Genomic DNA, 19,744 nt, shown 5'->3' on the forward strand with positions numbered 1-19,744 from the left:
TAACCACTGAAGCTCTAAGAATTACCAACTAATCTGGACATCTCATGAGATTTTGCACTTCTTTTTGAAGCCTGTTTGAGGGTAATAATCTGCGGCTGCTGTTACATGCCATCAAGCAGTGTTGGGGACTTGAGTCAAGTGGCTTGTTACTAAGTCTGACTCAAGTTACGTCAGCAATTCAACTTGAGAGCAATGAGCGAGCAACTCAGCTTGAGATTTCTAAATTTTTTTAGAGGGATTTGCTCTTGGGCTTACTGTGTGGCAGGATATCCTGGAAGGCAGATACAAACACAGCAGAGGCAGTGGGAGGGAGGGAGTGTCAAGGGGTGGGGGCAGCATGGGGAGAAGGGGGTTGTGATGGGGGAGTCAAGGCTTCAGCTCTTTATTTTTGGCATGAGGGAGGCAGTGGGGTGGAGGTATAAAGGAGGTTGGGGCGGGGGGGGGGGTCGCGATATAAGGGGAAGCCTTCAGCTCTTTTGGGTGCACTTTGTTGTCCTCGGCAGGAAGTGCAGCAGCCTTCATTTTGGGGTTATTTATCAGTCATCATTCAGGGCAGACTGCAGAGCACTAGCATCAAATTCAAAATAACAGCACAGCTTTTTAAAAATAAAATGTGGTTGAAGGAAAGAACTTCAGTGCATCACTGAATGAAGTGCACTGGGGGCAGGTTACAATGCTTCCATCAACACCCCTCATGCATCCCATCACCACCTCCCTTTTTTCTGTTAAAATTGGTTTTTGAGACGGCTCACATTTCTGGCGTTGACTTGAGACTTGACTTGGACTTGAAAGTAAAAACTTGAGACTTGACTCAAGAGTTGGAGTAAAGGTTTTGAACACATCACTGGCATCAAGTCATCACAAACTTACAGTGACCCTATGGATGGCCTTCCAAAACAGCCTGTCTTCAACAGTGTAGTCAGCTGTTGTGAATTCAAGGGTATGGATTCCTTTATGAATCAAGACATCTGATAATTGATCTTCCTCTTCTTCTCTCTTCAACTTTGTTAGTATTTTTGTCTTCTGCAATGAGTCTTGCCTTCTTCTGATGTGTGCAAAGTTCAACAGCTCAGTTCTGTCTGGGGGAAGTTCTAGCTTGATTCGCTCTAGGATCCACCAGTTCATCATTCTGTTGGTCCAAAGTATTTGCAAAGCTCTTCTCCAGCCCCATGTTTTGAACACATCCATTTTCTTGTCAGCTTTCTTCACTGTCCAGCTCTCACATCCATACACAGTGAACACGAATGCAGCAGTGGATGATCTTGACCTTGGTCTCTAGTAAAATGTCTTTATGGATCTACACTTTATGATCTATTCTAGTTACTTTATTGCTGCCCTTCCAAGTTTCAGGTATCTTCTGATTTCTTGGCTGCAGCCTCAATTTGAATTGACAGAGCCCATGTATGCAAAACATTTCATAATTTCAAGCTGTAGAAATCTTCTGTCATGATTTGTGTTGCTGTTCAGCTGCAGTCCTGCTTTTTGCACTTTCTTCTTTTAGCTTCACGAGGAACCATTTCAATTCATTGCTACTTTCTGTCAGCAATATGGTATTATCTGAATATCTTAAATTATTGATGTGTCCTCTTCCAATTTTCACTCCTTCCTAATCCAGTTTTCTTACGATATCTTCTACAGATAGGGATAGAATATACACTATTTTTAATGTCTTTGCCTATAGGAAGCCATCCTGTTTTTCCTTTATGTTCCCTTAACTCTAGCTTCTTGTTTACACATGAGGCTAATCAAGTACTGAAACCCCCATTTCTTTCAGGATAATCTACTGGGTGTGTTACATTTTTTCCTTGGATGCTTGCATAAACATTTATTTATCCATTTGTTTTCTATATTGCCCAACAAACAAACAGTTCACAAACCACATTAATGAGCAAACAAAAAGCCAATAAAGGTATGTAGCATTAGAAACATACTAAAATATCATTAAAAGTTGCAAAACTAAACCTACACAACACACACACACACACACACAATAACTTGAAAAAAAAACACTGATTTCTTCCTCAGCTTCTGTTGTTGGAATGTAGATCTGAATGATGGCTATGTTGATAGATTTTCTGAGAATTCTAATTGATATGATTCAGTTGTACTTTGCATGATAACTCCTTACTACCTGTGTTACTTCAGTAATCCAGTATTAGAGCCACTCCATTTCTTCTCAGTTTCTCACTTTCAGAGTAAAACACTTTGTGTTTGTCTAACTGAAAAAAAAAATCCCATTCCAGTCCACTTTAGTTTGCTCATACCATATACTGTGATGTTTAACCATACCATTTCTTGCTTTCTGGTTCAGTTTGCCTTGATTCATCCCTTCCATGTTCCAATTGTATGTGCTGTGCATGTCAGCCACTAGACTTCCTTTTGTTTGAATCTACTTGTGTAATTAGTAACAGCACTGTTTGTACTTTCCTTTGCTCTTCCATGCTTTCCACCCTGGGAGTCTCATTTTCTGGTACTATCTCTTGTTTCATTTTGGATAGTTTCTTCATAGGTTTTCTAGGTAAGAAATTGACAGATGTGGTTTTCCACTTCTGCACAATGCTAACTATTAATAACATAAGTGTTACTGCTGTTGCCTCTGAAGGATTCTCTGCCAGTGTTACTTTGAACTACCACTGCTGCTCAGGAGTTTCATCATTGGAAATATTCTTTCTCTTCTGGGGATGTGAGCTTAAGAAGGTGGATGTATCTTTCTCTGTTGTACTCTCCTCCTTTGCTAGGAGACCAGCCTGGTGAGAGAGTTTGATCTCCTGGTGGCATTGCTCTAGGCTTCTCTGATACTCCCAAAACCCCTCACCTTGTTAAGGTGTGTATTCTAGAAGGAGAATATTCTATAATCTAGTAGTTATAGTTTGAGGATCTGCTGATAAGGTTTTCAGTTTACCTGGTAAGATGTATTGGCCTGAATAAGAAGATAGGAACAATTTTCTACCATTCATTTTCCATAGGTTTAGCTATGTGATGAGTTCTGACTGAAAGAATTACTGGAAGCAAATAGATCTGGCATATTCAAATGCATTAATTACCATCCAGCATTACTGCAAAATACTGCATTGGAGGACCTATCCTTCTTTGAATTTTGTAATTCTAGAGCTGTCGCCCCTTCTTGCATAGTGAACTCTATAAATCCATTGTGTGAGGAAGTGCTTCCAGTTATATCTAGCTACTGACAACTTAGGTGTTTTCAGTATATATGTGGTTAGGATTCTTTGAGGGCTAAGGATTGTAGGAAAATAGTTACACCTAGAATACGTGTCTTTTGGTATACTACTTATTTGCTGTCAGTAATTGAGATACAGTGGAATGGTTTTGTTGGTTTAATCATGCTTATGGGGGAAATATATAATAAGCTGTGACCTAATTGTTCTGCTACTTTGATTAGGTCATCTTATTACTTCTGACATTAGGATACTTTTAATATTAGAATACAGAGGAGTTTTTCTAGATTAAAAAATGAGAATCGTATTTCACTCTCAAAGAAAAATGCATGCATCTTCAACATGCTGCAGCATTGTGGTCAGACAACTTTAATATAACTCAGAGTACCATTGACACGATCTCCTGGCATGCAGTGTTTACTTTGCCCTGTCAGTCAAGGTTCTGGAATGAGACCATTATTTTCTTCCAATGGTTATGTTTCTGGGATTCCCTTGGATTTTAAAGGATATTGATATATCCTGCACTCTTGGGAGAATGTTGCTTGTATATTGCAAGCCAGGGATGCTACTTTGGACCCTCCCATTCCGGCGGCCCATGGGAGCTGCAAGCACCAGATGATGTAATTTTGAAGGCACACTTATCCATGGCCGTTCAATTGATGGATGGTATAAAAATGAAGTTTCTACAGAGAGTTTCAGCTTTTGGCAGTATAGAAATGAAATAAACAAGACACCCTGTTCTAGGCAGGGTTATACAAGGTGTGTCCTACCATCCCTATTCAAACTGCTAATAGGAAGGAATTCTATGTGTTTGATAACCTATATTCTGTAGATAATCTGCAGGACTGTCTATACCTCTCAGACTCTAACATTATTTTCAGTGCCCCTTCTCCAGGAGCCCCCACAAAACAAAGTCAAATGGAGAAACTAAGAAGAGGCGCTCATTTTGTTGTGGTACTTGGATGAGCTTCCCAGAGAGCTTCCCTTGGTGCCTGTATTGTTCTCTTTTTGGCACTGTGTGAATAAGTTGCTTTTCAAGGCATTTTAGTCTTTCAGTTTCTGCTGTTAAATCTGTTACTGTATGTTATTTAGTTTCTATCTTATACTGTAGTTTTTACTTTTTACATTTTTGTATGGTATCTCACTGTCTGCCATTTCATAGTTTAAATTGTTGAAAACTGCTCAGAGATTTAGCTGTTGGACAGTATAGAAATGTAATAAATTAAACAATAAGTTATAATCAGAATATTTGCAAGACAGTGAATTGCCTCATCCTGTTCAGGAATAGTTCATTCCTATCTCTAGTTTATGGGTTAAACAGCCCAGTTATCTCAACAATTTCTCATGGTTTGCTGTTGAAATAACTGTGGTTTGTTTAACCCATAAATATTTATTCATGCACATAGAGAAAGAAGGAATGGGACATTCCAGGGTTGTTGATTGAAATTTAAAACAAAGAGCGGTTCACATGCTCTCCTAATGTCTGCAGTACTTGGGTTAAGCAACCCAAGAGTTGCTGTCATGACGTGCGAACTAGATGTAAGTACAGGCAATGCTAACCCTGATTAACTTATCCAGTTGAAATAAGCCACAGATGGTCCATCAAGCAGTGGCTACAGCAAGTGGTGAGAGGGAAGCTGGCAAGCTCAAGAGGGCTTAGAAATGTGTTCTGTGACTCCCAGTTTTAGGTTTTAATTGTACCAGTTCCAAAATAATTTAAAGCTTCCAGCATCTATCTAATGGTCCAGCATTAATATGCTAATTGTCCATAAATCAAACCTTTCAGGAATTGACAACTGTAGCTATGAAAACAAGAGAGAATCTTGAAAGAGAAACATCAGTAACCAGAGAAATAAAATAACATTGACAAAAAAGTGAATTTGGCATCCGTGGTTTGTTAATGAACAAGTGTATTCTGTCATGAAGCACATAACCAGCTGCATATGAAGTGCTTTTTTTCTTTTACTTTAGATAGTGCAGCACAGGTTTAGATTTTCCCTTAGGAATAATTTGATGAAAACATCTGCTGGTAATTTACAAGCACCTGAAAAGTAAAACTGGAGAGAAAATTTAATTATGAAACCTAGATTCAGACAATGTGGTTAAATGTACAGAATGTGGTTTTAACAGTCCTTACTTAAGAGAATGCGTGACCAGAATAATGTGGTAGGAACTGCCTGGCTGTGTGCATTTTTTAATAGTTAAAGCACACTTTATTCATATAACCTCAACAGGTTGCTGATTACAAAGACTTTAAAACTTTCTCTGGGTTTTGGAAAACAAAATAACTTCAAACAACCACTGGCAAAAGAAGCAGTGTATTGTAGTGGTTAGAGCACCAGTGGGCACTTGTTCCCACAGACCGCAAAATTTACTGAAGCAGCAGTCAAATAGGTCTGCTTTTTTTCTTTGTGTAAAAATGTTGTACAAAGGAAAATCAGCAGTAGTTTCTTGGCAAAATTCAGCAGCATGGTAACGAGGAAAAGCAAATTCAGTTGCACAGGAGGAATGGGGGTAGCGGGAGCACCAGGGACAAGGCCTTATGGTTCTGGGACAGGGGTCTCAAACTCACCTGGGGGCCGCTGGAAGTAGAGTCTGGGTGAGGCTGGGCCGCATCAAGCGGTGGTGGTGGGCCGCTCATCCCGCATCGCTCCCGGAGGCCGGGCCAGGCGCCGCTGGTGCTTTGAAGGCTGCAGGGCCCCTCCCCTGTGCCCTGCCCATCCCGGCAATTGGCCCACGGGCCGCAAGTTTGAAACCCCTGTTCTGGGGGAACTGGGCTCTGAGGTGCCAGGAGTTCCTTGCCCCCAGTTTTAAGCACTCTGGATTATAATTTCAGAATAAGAAAGTGGGTGCAAAGAAGCTCCAAGTTGACATCTTCACAAAATAAAAGTTGCAGCCATCTAGGCTAGGCAATAAAAATGATGAGGCAATAAATATTTTGGCAATAAGAAATTAATTTGCCATTTACAAACCTTTCAAGCATGTGATTCTTTAGACAGGCAAAGCAACGGAAAACCACCTGGAGCAGGAGAACAGGGATGCTGTCCTATGGTAAGATTTATGGATGGCTAGACCTCTGCACAGGAGTTCTTCACACTGCAGGGTCCCCTTTAATGGTTTGTTTATCATCTTGCTATGACCAATGTAAAACCTTTAGTGCAAATACAGTCCCAAGAGGCACCAGTATAAGACTTTATTTTCATTTTGATTGGCTTACTTCATATTTATATATTGTATTTTGATTCACTTGTTTACTTTTATTTAGAGTTTCAAGGGCTAAGAATACTTCTTATGCATCTTGGCATCAGATTCTATTGGTAAGTTAATGTCTGGGAAACATTTCAGTTCCTGGAAAAAAGAAAACACCACCAAAACCAAAAACACACGCATACATTTACAGCAAAGCATATCTTCAGCTTACTGATACTTATTAGGAAAGCAGTGCATTATTATAAATAACAATACTGTCATATGTAATTAACCTTAATGTTTTCTCAACATTCACAGGAATATGTAATTTAGATTGTTAATCTGAGTCCCTAGTAAAGGATGAGGATGACTTTTATTAAAACTTGAAGCTATTCTTAAATGTCTCCTTTAAAATTAAAGCCCAATTTTCAAGGTTGTGTCATTGATTATTTTGAACAATCACATATTTCAATGAATTATTTTAACACTTGGAGTAGTATTTTAATCTCTACTCAGTAAAACATTTGTTAGCTTCTGAAAATTAGTTGGCATTTGATGGGAGAGTGTGGGCTTTTTACTTCTTTTGAGAAAAGAATGCATTAGAGATGCATTGAAATCCCAGTGGTTACTGCTAAAATACTTCACCTGGGAATTGTTGATAGGATTAGCTGAGAGTAGGAAGGTAGGGGTTTTGATAAAGGCACTTTGAAAAAACATGAGCATCATCAAAGGGTATTTCTATACTTCTAGCCAGCCCTGTTCAATTAGAATTTATTAGTCAACATAAATCTATTACCTTTTTGGAGTACTTTAACAGCATGCATCTTGTAATCCCCTTTTTGCCTCCTAACAATTTTTCACTTAAAAGGTTTTACATTTTGTTTCATGGATATTGGTATATAAGTTTATAGTAGATTATTATTCCAGGACCAACTAATGGAGTGCTTTCTTTTTCTAATTACATACAAGAAATAGGTCTCAGAGGATGCAGGCTAGATTGCCAGCAGTTGTAGCAGCAGAGTGAAAATTCAACAGGCAAACAAAACATTCTGTCACTGGGGAAAACTCCCCATAGAATTGGGCTGGAGAGATTGCCAGTCAGTGCTTCCATTTGCATCTTGGTTAGAAAAAGAAGAAAAACTACTAGAGAAGGTCAATATCTTATCCTTTGGGACTATAGCTTTTTTGAAAATGTGCAGCATAATAAGGCATGTAGTATGAATTGTCAAATGGAAACCTGCTTTTGAACCCAAGTTACCAATTAACAATGTCCCTATTTTAATTAAAAAATGCACAGACTTCATAAAAACATACTTTTAGCAGTGAGTATGGTGGTATGAAATGGACAAAATTGCTGCAGCATCTTTTTTCAATTCAACACTATAAAGGAAGAGTTTATATCAGATTTCATCAAGCTATGTTGAATTTCTGTGTATCAGTATGGTATCTGAATGAGTGGAATTCTGGAAAAATTCACTTTTTCTAACTTGGAATCCTCCATTAGCTTTCATGGTTCAAATTATTCAGGCACAATATATATAAAATAAAACAGCTATGGGGAAAGAAAGAAGATAAAAGAAACTGGAAATGATCTTCTTCTAAGGTTAAAATTAAGTGTATGCATAACAGCATGATAATATCTTAGATTCCTGGATGCTAATATCAACATTCTGTGAGTTAGAATTGGTTATTAAGTTGCTACATCTTCTTAAATGCTTCAGACTACTGAGTGCTGGAATAACATTTGTTCAGCATCCAAAGCGCTATGCACAGAAACTACTGATATGTGAAACTTTCCCCCAGACGTCTTTGTAGAAGTGAATAAGCCCTCGGGCTGAGACCCCTCTGCCCACACACACACAAATGATTTTGTCAATCCAAGGGCTCAAATGGTTGGTCTGCCTACATCTTTTCACACACATCCCCAGTGAAGTCTGTTGGCTCCAGTGTCAGTGGGGTCGTATACCCACTCCAGATGACAGTCTGAACTTTTAAGAGTGCTCCATGAAGCTGATCCCTTTTGGGGGGGTAGGTTCAGCACCATGGAGCTTTAGTCTGAAATTTAAAAGGGCTATCCAAGTTAGTCCACTATTGCACTGACATTGGATTTGTCAGCCTCTACTGCACAACCTTAACCCTTTTTGTTGTGTCAGCAGCACAGAGACCTACGTTTCTGTTCCTTCAGCCTTTTCCTTCCTCACTCTTCTCTGTATCCCTAAGTGACCCTTTAAGCTGAACTATGGTAGCTGTAGCACCTTTTAAGCAGAAACAGGGACCTGCCCCTCCTCCCCTGCCTCCCATTGTTGCTGCCAGGCAAGCCTCATTGAGGAGATAATTCCATAATCAGGTATGATCACAAAAAAGTCACGTTGCTTGTCAGAGGAGAGACTTAAGAGAGCAATCTTTGATGATGAAGGCAATATAATAGTAGGTGCATGCTAGTAGAGGCACTCCATCAGATGTTTATTTTATTGATTAAAAGCTTTTCTATCCTGTCCACTACAAATGTCCCAGGATGGCTAATTGTGTTCCTGAGCCGTGGAAGGCCTAATAAGTCAATAGCAACACCCTGAGTCAGTGTCAGCAGGTCAGAATTGGTGTTCTATATTCAGACCTTCTTGTCCCTTATTAAAATATAAGCTTCAGCTTCTGAACCATCTTCAAAGGCATCCCCTACCTAGAATGCCGTACAGTAATCTAACATGTAAGTTACCAAAGCATAGACAACTGAAACGAGGTCGTTCCTGTCCAAATATGGATATAGCTGCACCACCAACCAGAGTTGGTAGAAGGCACTGTGTGCCACTAATGCCACCTGAGCCTCAGGTGACAAAAAATGGAACCTGCCAGGGGATGCACGGACAAAGTATGAACCTGTTTCCAGGGGAAGTGTAGCCCCATCTAGAAAAGATTGTGCATCCTCCATTCAGCATCCTCCAAACACCCACTAACAGCATCTTGATCTTAAGATATTGAATTTCAGTTTATTGGCCCTTACTCAGTTCTTGGCTGCAACTTAGGATACCTAGCACATTTTCTTCCACTTCTCTCTTGAGAATAGATGTGGAGATTGAATGGATATTCAGACCTATAGTGCAGGATTGAATGTACGTAGCACATATTGTTTGTAATGAAACTATCAGTACATAAATTGACAAATGGCGCTTAAGTCAAAGTAGAAGTATTGATTTTTTTCAGTCAACAAATACTCCACTATTTCAGCTGAATTTCTCTTCCCTTTTTGAAATTTGAGATTCTTTATTATGTCTGCAGGTTACCTAGAGGGATGCTTAGGGGGTGGAGATTTATTCTCCTTACTCTCAGTGTGTCTCCAGAAGAAAAGCAAAAGTTGAGGGCATGTGTGTGCATTGTTTTATTTTTTTTAAAGCACTGATGAAAAGCTTAACAGTAAACCTATTAGGAACCATCCCCATGACTTAGCAAGAGATGAGTGTATCTGCCAGTTACAGTAAGGGCCAAAATGAGCATTACTTTCAGTCAGTACCAAGCAACTACATCTTTACCATAGAAGTAAGACCAGAGAACACCAGATCTGGTGTTCTTCAAAGCCTCTTGCGCGTTAGGGTTCTGTGCCTATTCAATGTAAAAAATAAAGCCATATCTGCTTTAGATAGAATTAAAGTAACATCTGTTATGACCCTAAGTTCTCTGTTGGGTATAGAATGATCTCAGTTAGAATCACTTATCAACTGTATGAGTAATATGAACATTACACTGGAGACACGATTTTTCCCCATTTAAAAAATGAAAATTGAAACTTCTAGACATACTTTCCAGAAATTAATTTGACAGATCACTTTCTTTGTTCTGTATATTCTTAAATGTTCTTATTTGTTCCTGTTAAAAGCATTTATTCTCAATTAATATTTGTAAACTTATACAAATATGTAGCATTTTATTCTTTAGTTGAATGAAACTGCTTTTAATACTTGTGATTCACCTTGCGAATTATATTTTTAAATGCGAGAGAGTGAAATTCTTAATAAACAAAGTATTGCAGAACGCTTCTTGCTGACAATGGAGGTGAAATCCCAGTGGTAGCTCTATTTTTAAAATGTTTTTGCGGAGCATTTTCTCTTCTTCCTGCTTACCTGAGCATGTTTGTTCAGAATATTGATGGCTCTGATAAAGTCAAGGAGACCTTTTTGAGCATTCTGTAAGTATCTTAACAATATGTGAGAGGCACTTCTCATCATCTACGGATTCTGGGCATGGTACTTGTCTTTGCTAAAGTTCTGAGTACCTGTCTGAAACACTGAGTCTTTAGTAGCATGAGAAGGAACAGAGGAACTATGAATTAAACACATAATTGTACTCGTACAATACAATACTGGATTTTCTTTTTTAAACACGGGACTTTAGCGACATTTGTATGACTGGAAGGTTGCAGCTGAATCTGGTATTGTAACTGCACATTTGTACTGATTTAATTGTAGGGTAAAACCACATTATTATCCCTGAAAGGCCGCAATGATACCCTGACTTTTTCATATATATCACAAAATAATCTCTTCATGGTAATGGCCATTAAGTTACTGGCAGTATGATAACTAGATTGCAGGGTTTGATTTCCTTTCCCTTCTTCCAAAAAGAAAAGAAAGGAAAAAGAAAGGAGGAGAGGCCCATGCAGATGTGACCCAATGAATCAGACAATGGTATGTGTTGCAAAATAGGAATCAAAAAGGTTTACACACTTTATGTATATTCATTGATAATGTGATCTGCATAGCAGCCATACCGAAGCTGCTCTGTGACAACTGGTGGTTGGTAGCAAAAATGGAACTCTGCAATTAGAGCCTTTTGTGAGCTCCCAGTGCTCAGTCTTGTTTGAGGCTGCTGCTGCGCCTCTGTATGATTCACTGCTTTGGCCTTCCTTCCAATCCACTCTCAGCAGAGGCAGATAAATTCTGCTGCATCATTGCATCTGGTGCGATTGGATCATTCAATCATTCCAGCACAGATGCACAGAAGAATTATCCGCTGTCGGAGAACACTGCCTTTTGTACACAGCTTGGGGAATTACTGCAGTAAATAAACCATCCAAAGGTTACAGCCGTGGTGGTATTCCCCTTCTTGAATGGCTGATGGTTTACCCTTGTATGATTCTGGAGGTGACTTCAGTCACGAGCACGCAAGGTGGCCTTGGGCAAGATACTATTCCCTACAGCTCTTCCAGGTGCCGTAACAGGATGTTAACGATCTGCCATCCTCAGTTGTTCTAAAAATTTATAAGAGAATGTCTGCAAAATTTTGTGAATGTTCAGAGCATTACATAATAAAATTTTCATTCAGTCCGTCCTGGCAATTTCTCTCTCTGTTACTTCTTTGTTCCTCAGGCATTTGTATCTAGCAATATTTAAAAAATATCTAGCAAAACATTTCTGTTGAAGCTCCATTTTCATGACAACAATATGAGGCAACTGATTTTTGGTGGGGGGGGGAGAATGTTTAAAGCGCTAAGCACACCCAGTATTTATGCACTGGTATGTTAAAATGAGAGTTTAACTGCTAGGTTCCATTAAATGTATGCATGCTTTTATGTATATAACAAAGGTTTTCTTATCATTGACTATGGAAAGGAAAAGTTCTCCATGTGCTTATATACCTTAGCCATTGTCAGCAAAGGAGAACAAGTCCTTTGGTGGCCTAATCCAGATTTGGTAGTCAGATTTCAGGGTTGCTAATCTATTTGCTTTGATATTCACTAGAACTAGGAAGCCTACCGATACAAACCAGAAATAAAATGGTGGCTCATAGGGGCAAATTCCATTGGTGCACCATCTACAAATCCGCATGCAAGTTATCAAAGATCGGGGATTCTAATAACAACACTAAAATTGGCCAGCAGAGCTGAATGAAGACCTGATTTTAAAAAAAAGCAAGGATTACTCCTATTTTAAAGTTGCTGAGGTTAAGCAATAAACAATCAGTATATAGAATTGAGTGGGTGCCACAACTGTCCTTAGGTTGTTCTCTAAAAGTTTTCCCTTACCTCCCCGATACTTATTTAATATTTGTTTTTAGAAGTGTGCTTTTACTTGGTTTTTCACTGCTGGATTTATTGATTCTTATATTATTGTTCACCCACATGTTTACACTTTGTATTAGTACAATTTTATGTGTTTTTTTTTTGCTGTTGCTTTTTTATTTATGATTTCTTATGTTCGCTGTTGTGCTATGTTTGCTATGTGAGCCACCCAGAGAGACCTTGGCCTGTGGGACGGTATACAAATGCAAGAAATAAATAAATCCAGAATGACAGTAAAGCTCTCTGCCCCTTTCCAACTTTCCAAGTGCTGAGATTGGCCCTGTCCTCTCATGGAAGAACGGCTAGTTAACTTTCAGGAAACTTACAATGCAATGAGATGAGTGCCGTACCATTTAGTAGGGCATTCCCAGGAAAGTGTGTATCAGCTTGCAGATAGAACTAGCATGCGATGGTAGCAAGGAACCTGAAGTACTGGCCAAGAAAGTTGCTGATTGTGAAAGTCTCTATACCCTTGGGCAACAAACTTCTTAGGTAACCTTAATATTGACTCACTTTAGTATTATAGAGAGTTTAAGAGGGTAAAGTATGTTACATTCTGAATTCTTGGAAGCAATATATAAAGTATTCTTACAGTCTGTTATCTCAGCTTAGCTTTACCACTGGGAAAATCACCATGTACAATTAAAATTAGATCGACATTATTGTACAATAAAACTCTATATTTTACTAAATCAAGACAAGGAGAGGCAGCTACCTTGTTAATTGTTAAAGATTTACTTAAGTTACTGAAAACAAAAACTTGAATCCACATTTTGAAAGCTAAATTAAACTATATTGGCTTCTTGCTCATGGCAATACTCTAAACTCACATTGTTCAAATAGCAGTTGCACTCATTAAAAACATCAATCATTCCCATTAAAGAACCAGATAGTTTAATGTTTTATACCACATAATTTAATTGATTTAGCTTTGCAGTTGGTGTCGAGAGAGACAGTGTATAGCTTCCTGGTATTACTTTTTATAGTTTGATTGTTTTCCATCTCATTCACTGCTTCGAAGATAAACGGTTTCATTATCTTTCCCATCTCTCTTCGCGGAGACGACTTCCATGACTGCAACGTGGTTCTGAGTTTTTGGAATTAATTATGCATCAGCTAACAATTTGCAGCACTGATATCTCTATTCACTTAGAACAGAAATTAACTTTTCCTAAGATGTCATCCTATAACATTTCATCTGAACACTGTAGCTTGGTAACTAAAATTAGTAATTGTTGAACTTCCTTGCCTCAAGGCAACTCCTCGTTCTGTCAAGGACTCTTAAAAAGGCATGTAACAAGATAAGAGCATTGCATATATGACCATAAATACTGCATGGGTTTCCTCTCAGTTTTGCCTTAATAAAGTAACAAGTTAATCTTAAGGCAGTATTTGAGTCACAGTTAAAGGTATGACATTATAGCCAACAGCATGGTGTTAGGTGGCACAGGGTAGAGAAAGTAGAATTCCAGATTTTTATGCTTTCACTTGTACTTAGAAAAAAGTTATTCACAGATTTTATCACTAAAAACTATTGTGTCTCCCTTTATCTTAACCATGGTCCAACAAAGCTTTCCAAAAGATCTCATGGGTAGATGAGGGATGGCAGGCCTCTACAGAAAATATAGTAAATGACTTAATGAGATCTGCTGGAAGATCGAAGATATGGTAGAAGACACTCTGACCCTGTTGCAAATGACTAGTTTCCTCAATGTCCTCATCCTGGCACCAATATAAAAACCAAAATAAATCCCTAAACCAGACCAAAATTAATTCAAGAATCAGTTTCATTTACAAAACCTAAGAGCTTACTTAACCTATGCAACGGAATATTTTACTAACTTGTGAAAGATTGGATAAAGGATGATCACAGATTAATATTGCTAAGATAGGTCTCTTTAAGTGTCTCAGCAGGAAAGCATTGACTACCTCTGAATCTCAATTAGGCATGTCAAATCTTGCTGCTTTAAGAACTGAGTGAGTCAAGGGTCAAGTACACATATGCCTGATCTTGGTTCTCTGAAGAGTCTGTAATCATCCTCATGCTCTGAAGTCTGTAAGGCATCCATGAAAGTTTTGACCAGATATCATCTTCAATGTGTGATCTCATCTCAAAAGTGGGAGTACACTTGAGAAGGGATATAAGCAATCTTATCTGCAAAACGTTGTGCAAAACCACAGCTATCCTTTTTTGCAATGTTTACAAGCTGCCACCTGCAAAGTTTCTGCTTTGCCCCTTACTGCTGCCAAGAGAGTCCTCCTAGCTCAGTCCAGTGTGGGATAGGTAAAAAGAGGGTGTGGCACTGTATTGTTTTACTATTTTAAATTATGTCCTTGTTTCAGTGCTTCTTTCTTACTGAGTGTTCATATGTGTGAAATGCATATGAGCATTCCAGGGTGGGGGGTGCGGGTGTTTTACATTGGGGAAAATGAAATATTATTTCTGAAAGTGAAAGAAAATGTATTTTCCTGCTTGTGTAATATTCTGTTATAGCACAGTACTACCTACAGGTTATATAGTAGAAAAGCAGTAGAAGGAAAAGTTCTGTGTAGAGTTTGGATTTTAATTCTGTGATGAACATGAAAGTTCATCACATGAGTAAATTAACAACCTCATGCAGAAAAGCTTGATGTTTTAAGGGATTTTGGTGTCTTGTCTTGTTTCATTTTGATTTTTTTCTTTAATTTGTTAGCTACTAGTTGTGTTGGTTAAATACCTTCAGTTTTGTGCTGGTGACAGACCTCTATTCACTAGCTAGATGTTATGTAGCCCTAAATACCACTTGCTCGAGAACTTGAGCAAGAGAGTGTTGTTATAGTGATGCCCTGTCTATGTAGCTCCTACAGGGCTCCGATAAGTATTCAGTGGTGGACTACATAGGCCTTTGGTATGATCCAGTAGGGTGGGTCTTTTGTTTTTAGGGTAGCTGCACAACTTGAAGAGCCTCTTCACCTTTTTCAGGGCATGAGGAGACTTCAGCTTTTGGATGACGAGAATGTAGTTAATAGAACTTAAATAGAATATGTACTTAATTTACAAATTTACATTTTTATCAAATCTTAATGATATATAGTAAACCGCAGAATTATCTTAATCTAATGCAGATAACAAGGTTTTGGCAGTAAAGCTGACATCAATGTTTGGGGAAAAATAGAGGGAACATCACAGCTACCTATTTCACTTTTTACATTTCATTAGAGAATTGCACTTTTGACATTCTGTTAAGGCTGATATCTATTATTGATTTGTAATTTGACTAGCTTTGTCATACTTTATTTTAGATGTGCAATATTAAAGTCATTGTTTTGTCCTTTTTAGCAGAAGAAAAAAATACCTATTGTACAGAGCAAAATAATAAGCAGAACCAATATTTTTGGATGCTCAGTAAATCTTGATACTGCTGCCTCTCCCTCCCTTTTTTACTAAAAATACGAAGCTGAATGAAAGCATTAAAATAGAAAATGAAGACGATTCTGAAGGAATCTGCAAATCAGGCTTATGTTATCTAATTCAAGGAAAGGTTTAGTATAGTTGCTATATTTGTACCAGTTATTACCTTAATTGATTAATACTTCTTAACTTCCACATTATATAAAGGAAATTTGCCAGCCAAAAGTTGCTGGTGTGTCATACCCAATGCCCTTGTCCAGATGTACCAGTAGACCATAGTTTAGTACTTCCTGTACAAGCATGGGCAATCCTCAGGCTTGCATGCATTCCTCTCCCCATCCATTCTATGCTGCAGTCATGTGGTGGGGGTAGGAAGCATTTGCTTCCGTTTTCAAATAATTGTGTTTTTATATTCAAACCATGGGTCATCTGTTAAGAAACCCTATTTTGAAGTTGGCCTGTTCGGACAAGCTGTCAGGATTACTAACTACACTTTGTAACCATTTAGAAATAATATTGCACCATGGTTAGTTGAAGCAAATGCTTTTTCTACATGACTGCACTGGAGAGGGATGAAGGAGGAGATTGTGCATGAGTACAAGGATCATGAGATTATTTTCTCATAGCATTAAGATATAGCTTAAAGTTACATCTAAACAAGGTCAGTGCTTTTTTAACCTTACTTCCACGCTCACAAATATATTTCTTTGATAGTCAGCATATATAGTTTAAGACTGTAATCCAAAACATGCTCACTAGGAAGCATGTCCAAATAAAAACTGGACACCTGAAGATTGTTCCACAAATCCATCACTACATGTTGAGCACTATGAAACGCCACAGCCTATACATGTACAACTTTTTGCTGTTTGTTTGTCTTACATAGATGAGAAACCATGACTGGGTTCAGACAACATGGCAAGCTATGGTGGGTTGTTTTACCATTCTTATTCTATTGTGTTATCTGAACTCAGTTGTGGTATTTCACCATGATAAGTTTGGTCTTTAGGATCTATTATACTGAACAATATTTTGTTGTACAGTTTCACTGTACTACCATGGCTTGTTGTGTTGTCTAAACCCAGGATCATTCCTAGTATGCAACTATGATAGAATTCCCTGGAAAGTGTAGCAGTCCAACCTCTATGTTCAGACCAATAAGGAACAATCAGGCCACATTGGCAGGGAGCAATGTATATGGGATTGAATTTCAGGTGTGATGGTCATGTCAACAGCAAGATTATTGAGCAGGGAGGATGGTTACCTGAAGAAGCGCTTACATCCATATATGCCCAGCCGCCCCTTGAGATCAGCGGGAGAGGCCCTTCTCCGGGAACCCTCCGTGAAAGAAATTAGGAGGGTGGCTACTCGGAGGAGGGCTGTCTCTGCGGTGGCGCCTAAGTTATGGAATGCGCTCCCCAGAGAGGTCCGCCTGGCGCCGTCGTTATTTGCTTTTCGGCGCCAGGCGAAGACCTTTTTATTTAAGCGGCATTTTAACTGTTAATATTATTTGATCTTATCTGGCCAGGGTGGCTTATTTTATATTGTATTTTTTGGATTTTTAATGTTTATATTTATTGTAATTTATTGTTGTAAGCCGCCCCGAGGCTTCTGCGAATGGGGCGGCATAAAAATGTTTTAATAAAATAAATAAATAAATACATAAATAAAAACCACAATAAAATAGAAATCACTTGAACATTGGTCAGGTAGTAATCACACAGCATTGCTTGCCATGTTGTGTGAAGCTAGTCCATCCCTTGAAAGTCTCCCACTGATTATTTGGGTTCTGTAGAGAGTGGGTCTGCCTTTCACCCACTTCTGACTCTTCAGATAGATTTATCTGATTCTGAAGAGGAGCTACAAGGGTGTGTGTGTGTGTGTGAGGGGCTGAGGATTTTGAAGTTTCATGGTTACCTAGCGAAATTTCCCTGCCACGGCCTGTGAATTGACCTGCTTTGAAAGAGGCAAAGGGATTTTCAATGGATTACCTTGAATTTGGTAATGAGGAAGAAAGAGGAAAGGGGCCAACTCGCAACACAGTCCTTCTCACACTGATATGTAGTATTAATAGAACAATGATGAAGAATCCAACTTCACAATTTTGGTGAGTACAGTTCCTTAACAAAAGCCTAGGTGAAGTATGTTGATTTGGAGGTAGGGAATGAATAAAAGTATGTATTTCTTATCAAATTTATTTACTTCTTACTACAGAGGTATCAAAATGATGAACATAAAATACATTGGTGTCAAAAGAACAATGCAAAAGAATACAATACCACATTAATTAACATTAAAATGGTGTGCAATACAATTTGTGTGCTACAAATTAAAGCTGGTTGGAGACTCACTTCAGGAAAATCCTATGGGAAGAGATGCATTTTTAAGAAGATTCATCAATGTAAAAACTGTCAGTAAGAGAGTCAAGCCCAGTCTAACCATCTCCAGCTTCCACTGTTCCAGACTAAGTGGGCTCCTATAGATGTTTATTACAGAAAAAGGCCTCACAACTTCCCGTATGTTCCCCAGTGTTGCTAGCTGAGAATTGTTGAGAATTATAGAACCTATTCTAGCTTAGCATGCACATGCACCCTAAGTGTCTTCAGAATAAAGTCAATTCTTTAGATTCAGTAGATTGAATTAATCCCCTGTTGGGAAACACACCTAGGATTCTGACACAATAATCACTTGTTGCTACGTATCTTAACATTTGGATTCTATATCCATTTGCACAAGCTTATTCTAACGAAAGGATATTTTGAAATACGGAATTGTGCAAGTTTGGAAGTTATCTTACAGCTGTGAACCTTATGCTTTGCCAAATTATACATCCTTAATACAGTAAGAGAATATAGATTATGTAAGAAAATCATCTTAACATTCCCTGTCCTTCAACCATTATGGTATCTTCCGTTATATCCTTGATTTTCATTTGTTCCGGTTTACTGTGAATGGGTAGGTGTTTGGGTCTTAAAACTGTTTTTAAAAAGAAAATGATTTTTTCTGAAGGAAATAGGAAGAATGTGTGTTGCTGCATATAACAGTAAACCTAAGTAAATATGCTTAAATACATTTTGTTTTCTCTTTCTAAAATGAACAGTTGCGGGGAAAGGATGCTAAAGGGGCACTGCTACCCGTAATCAAAGTAAGCAGTTCTTGGAGCTTAAATCTTTCCCCATAGAGTAGCTCATAGTCATGACTTTTTGCCTTCACTTGCATTCTGTTTGTGGATAAGTTGGTGTGAGATGTGTGTGTGCATGTGTGTGAAACTCAAGTACTATGGCCTTTTATTATATCAGTGTCATCAAAATGTTATTTCAATAAAAACAAATGGGACTGTTTGTATATATATCACATGTGCCACAAGCCATATTTTAACTGTGTTGGCCTGTTCTGACAGTTTGATTTAGTGCAGTGTATTTCTTAAGGCTCTTGTAGCTAGAAGTGTTGGTCTGGTTTCCAGAGGCATGCCAGATTGGTTCGTCAGAGGCACTTAGTCCATTCCAGTCACTTAAGAGACCTCTCTGAACTTTAACAAGGAAGGGAAAGATCAATTTTTGGCTGCCATTTAAAGCTCTTGCATGAGATTGAATATACATCCGTATCCTGGGAAATAAAGTACAAGTATAGAAATATAGTATAAAGACTGGTTGTCATCTGCCAAGTAGCAGAAACATGTTTTGTTACTTAATGGATTATATTATTCTTTACGTATATGCATAATCTAAAGTTGTGAAGTAATTTCTGTTTCATGTTTAGAAATATATTTTGCTGTTAGAAATATATTTTTGCTGTTATGATATATCCCCTTCAAGGCCTTAGCCCCTAGAAATCACCGAGTTGGTTACACCATTGGTTCACCAAGTCAGACTTACTCCTTTAACTATCCTCAAAAGGACCAGCTCTCATCATCTCCTGAATTCCAGAGAGCTGTAAATT

General features: G+C 38.3%; 1 protein-coding gene across 4 annotated transcripts in view; it reads left to right on the plus strand.

Moving 5' to 3' along the window:
- The window catches only part of PLXNB2 (plexin B2), a 331,034-nt gene that overhangs the window by 86,746 nt on the left and 224,544 nt on the right, over positions 1-19,744 (plus strand). The window lies entirely within an intron of this gene.

Source organism: Varanus komodoensis, unplaced genomic scaffold (genome assembly GCF_004798865.1).
Source record: "Varanus komodoensis strain SLA01 unplaced genomic scaffold, ASM479886v1 scaffold13_3, whole genome shotgun sequence".
Classification (NCBI taxonomy): domain Eukaryota; kingdom Metazoa; phylum Chordata; class Lepidosauria; order Squamata; family Varanidae; genus Varanus; species Varanus komodoensis.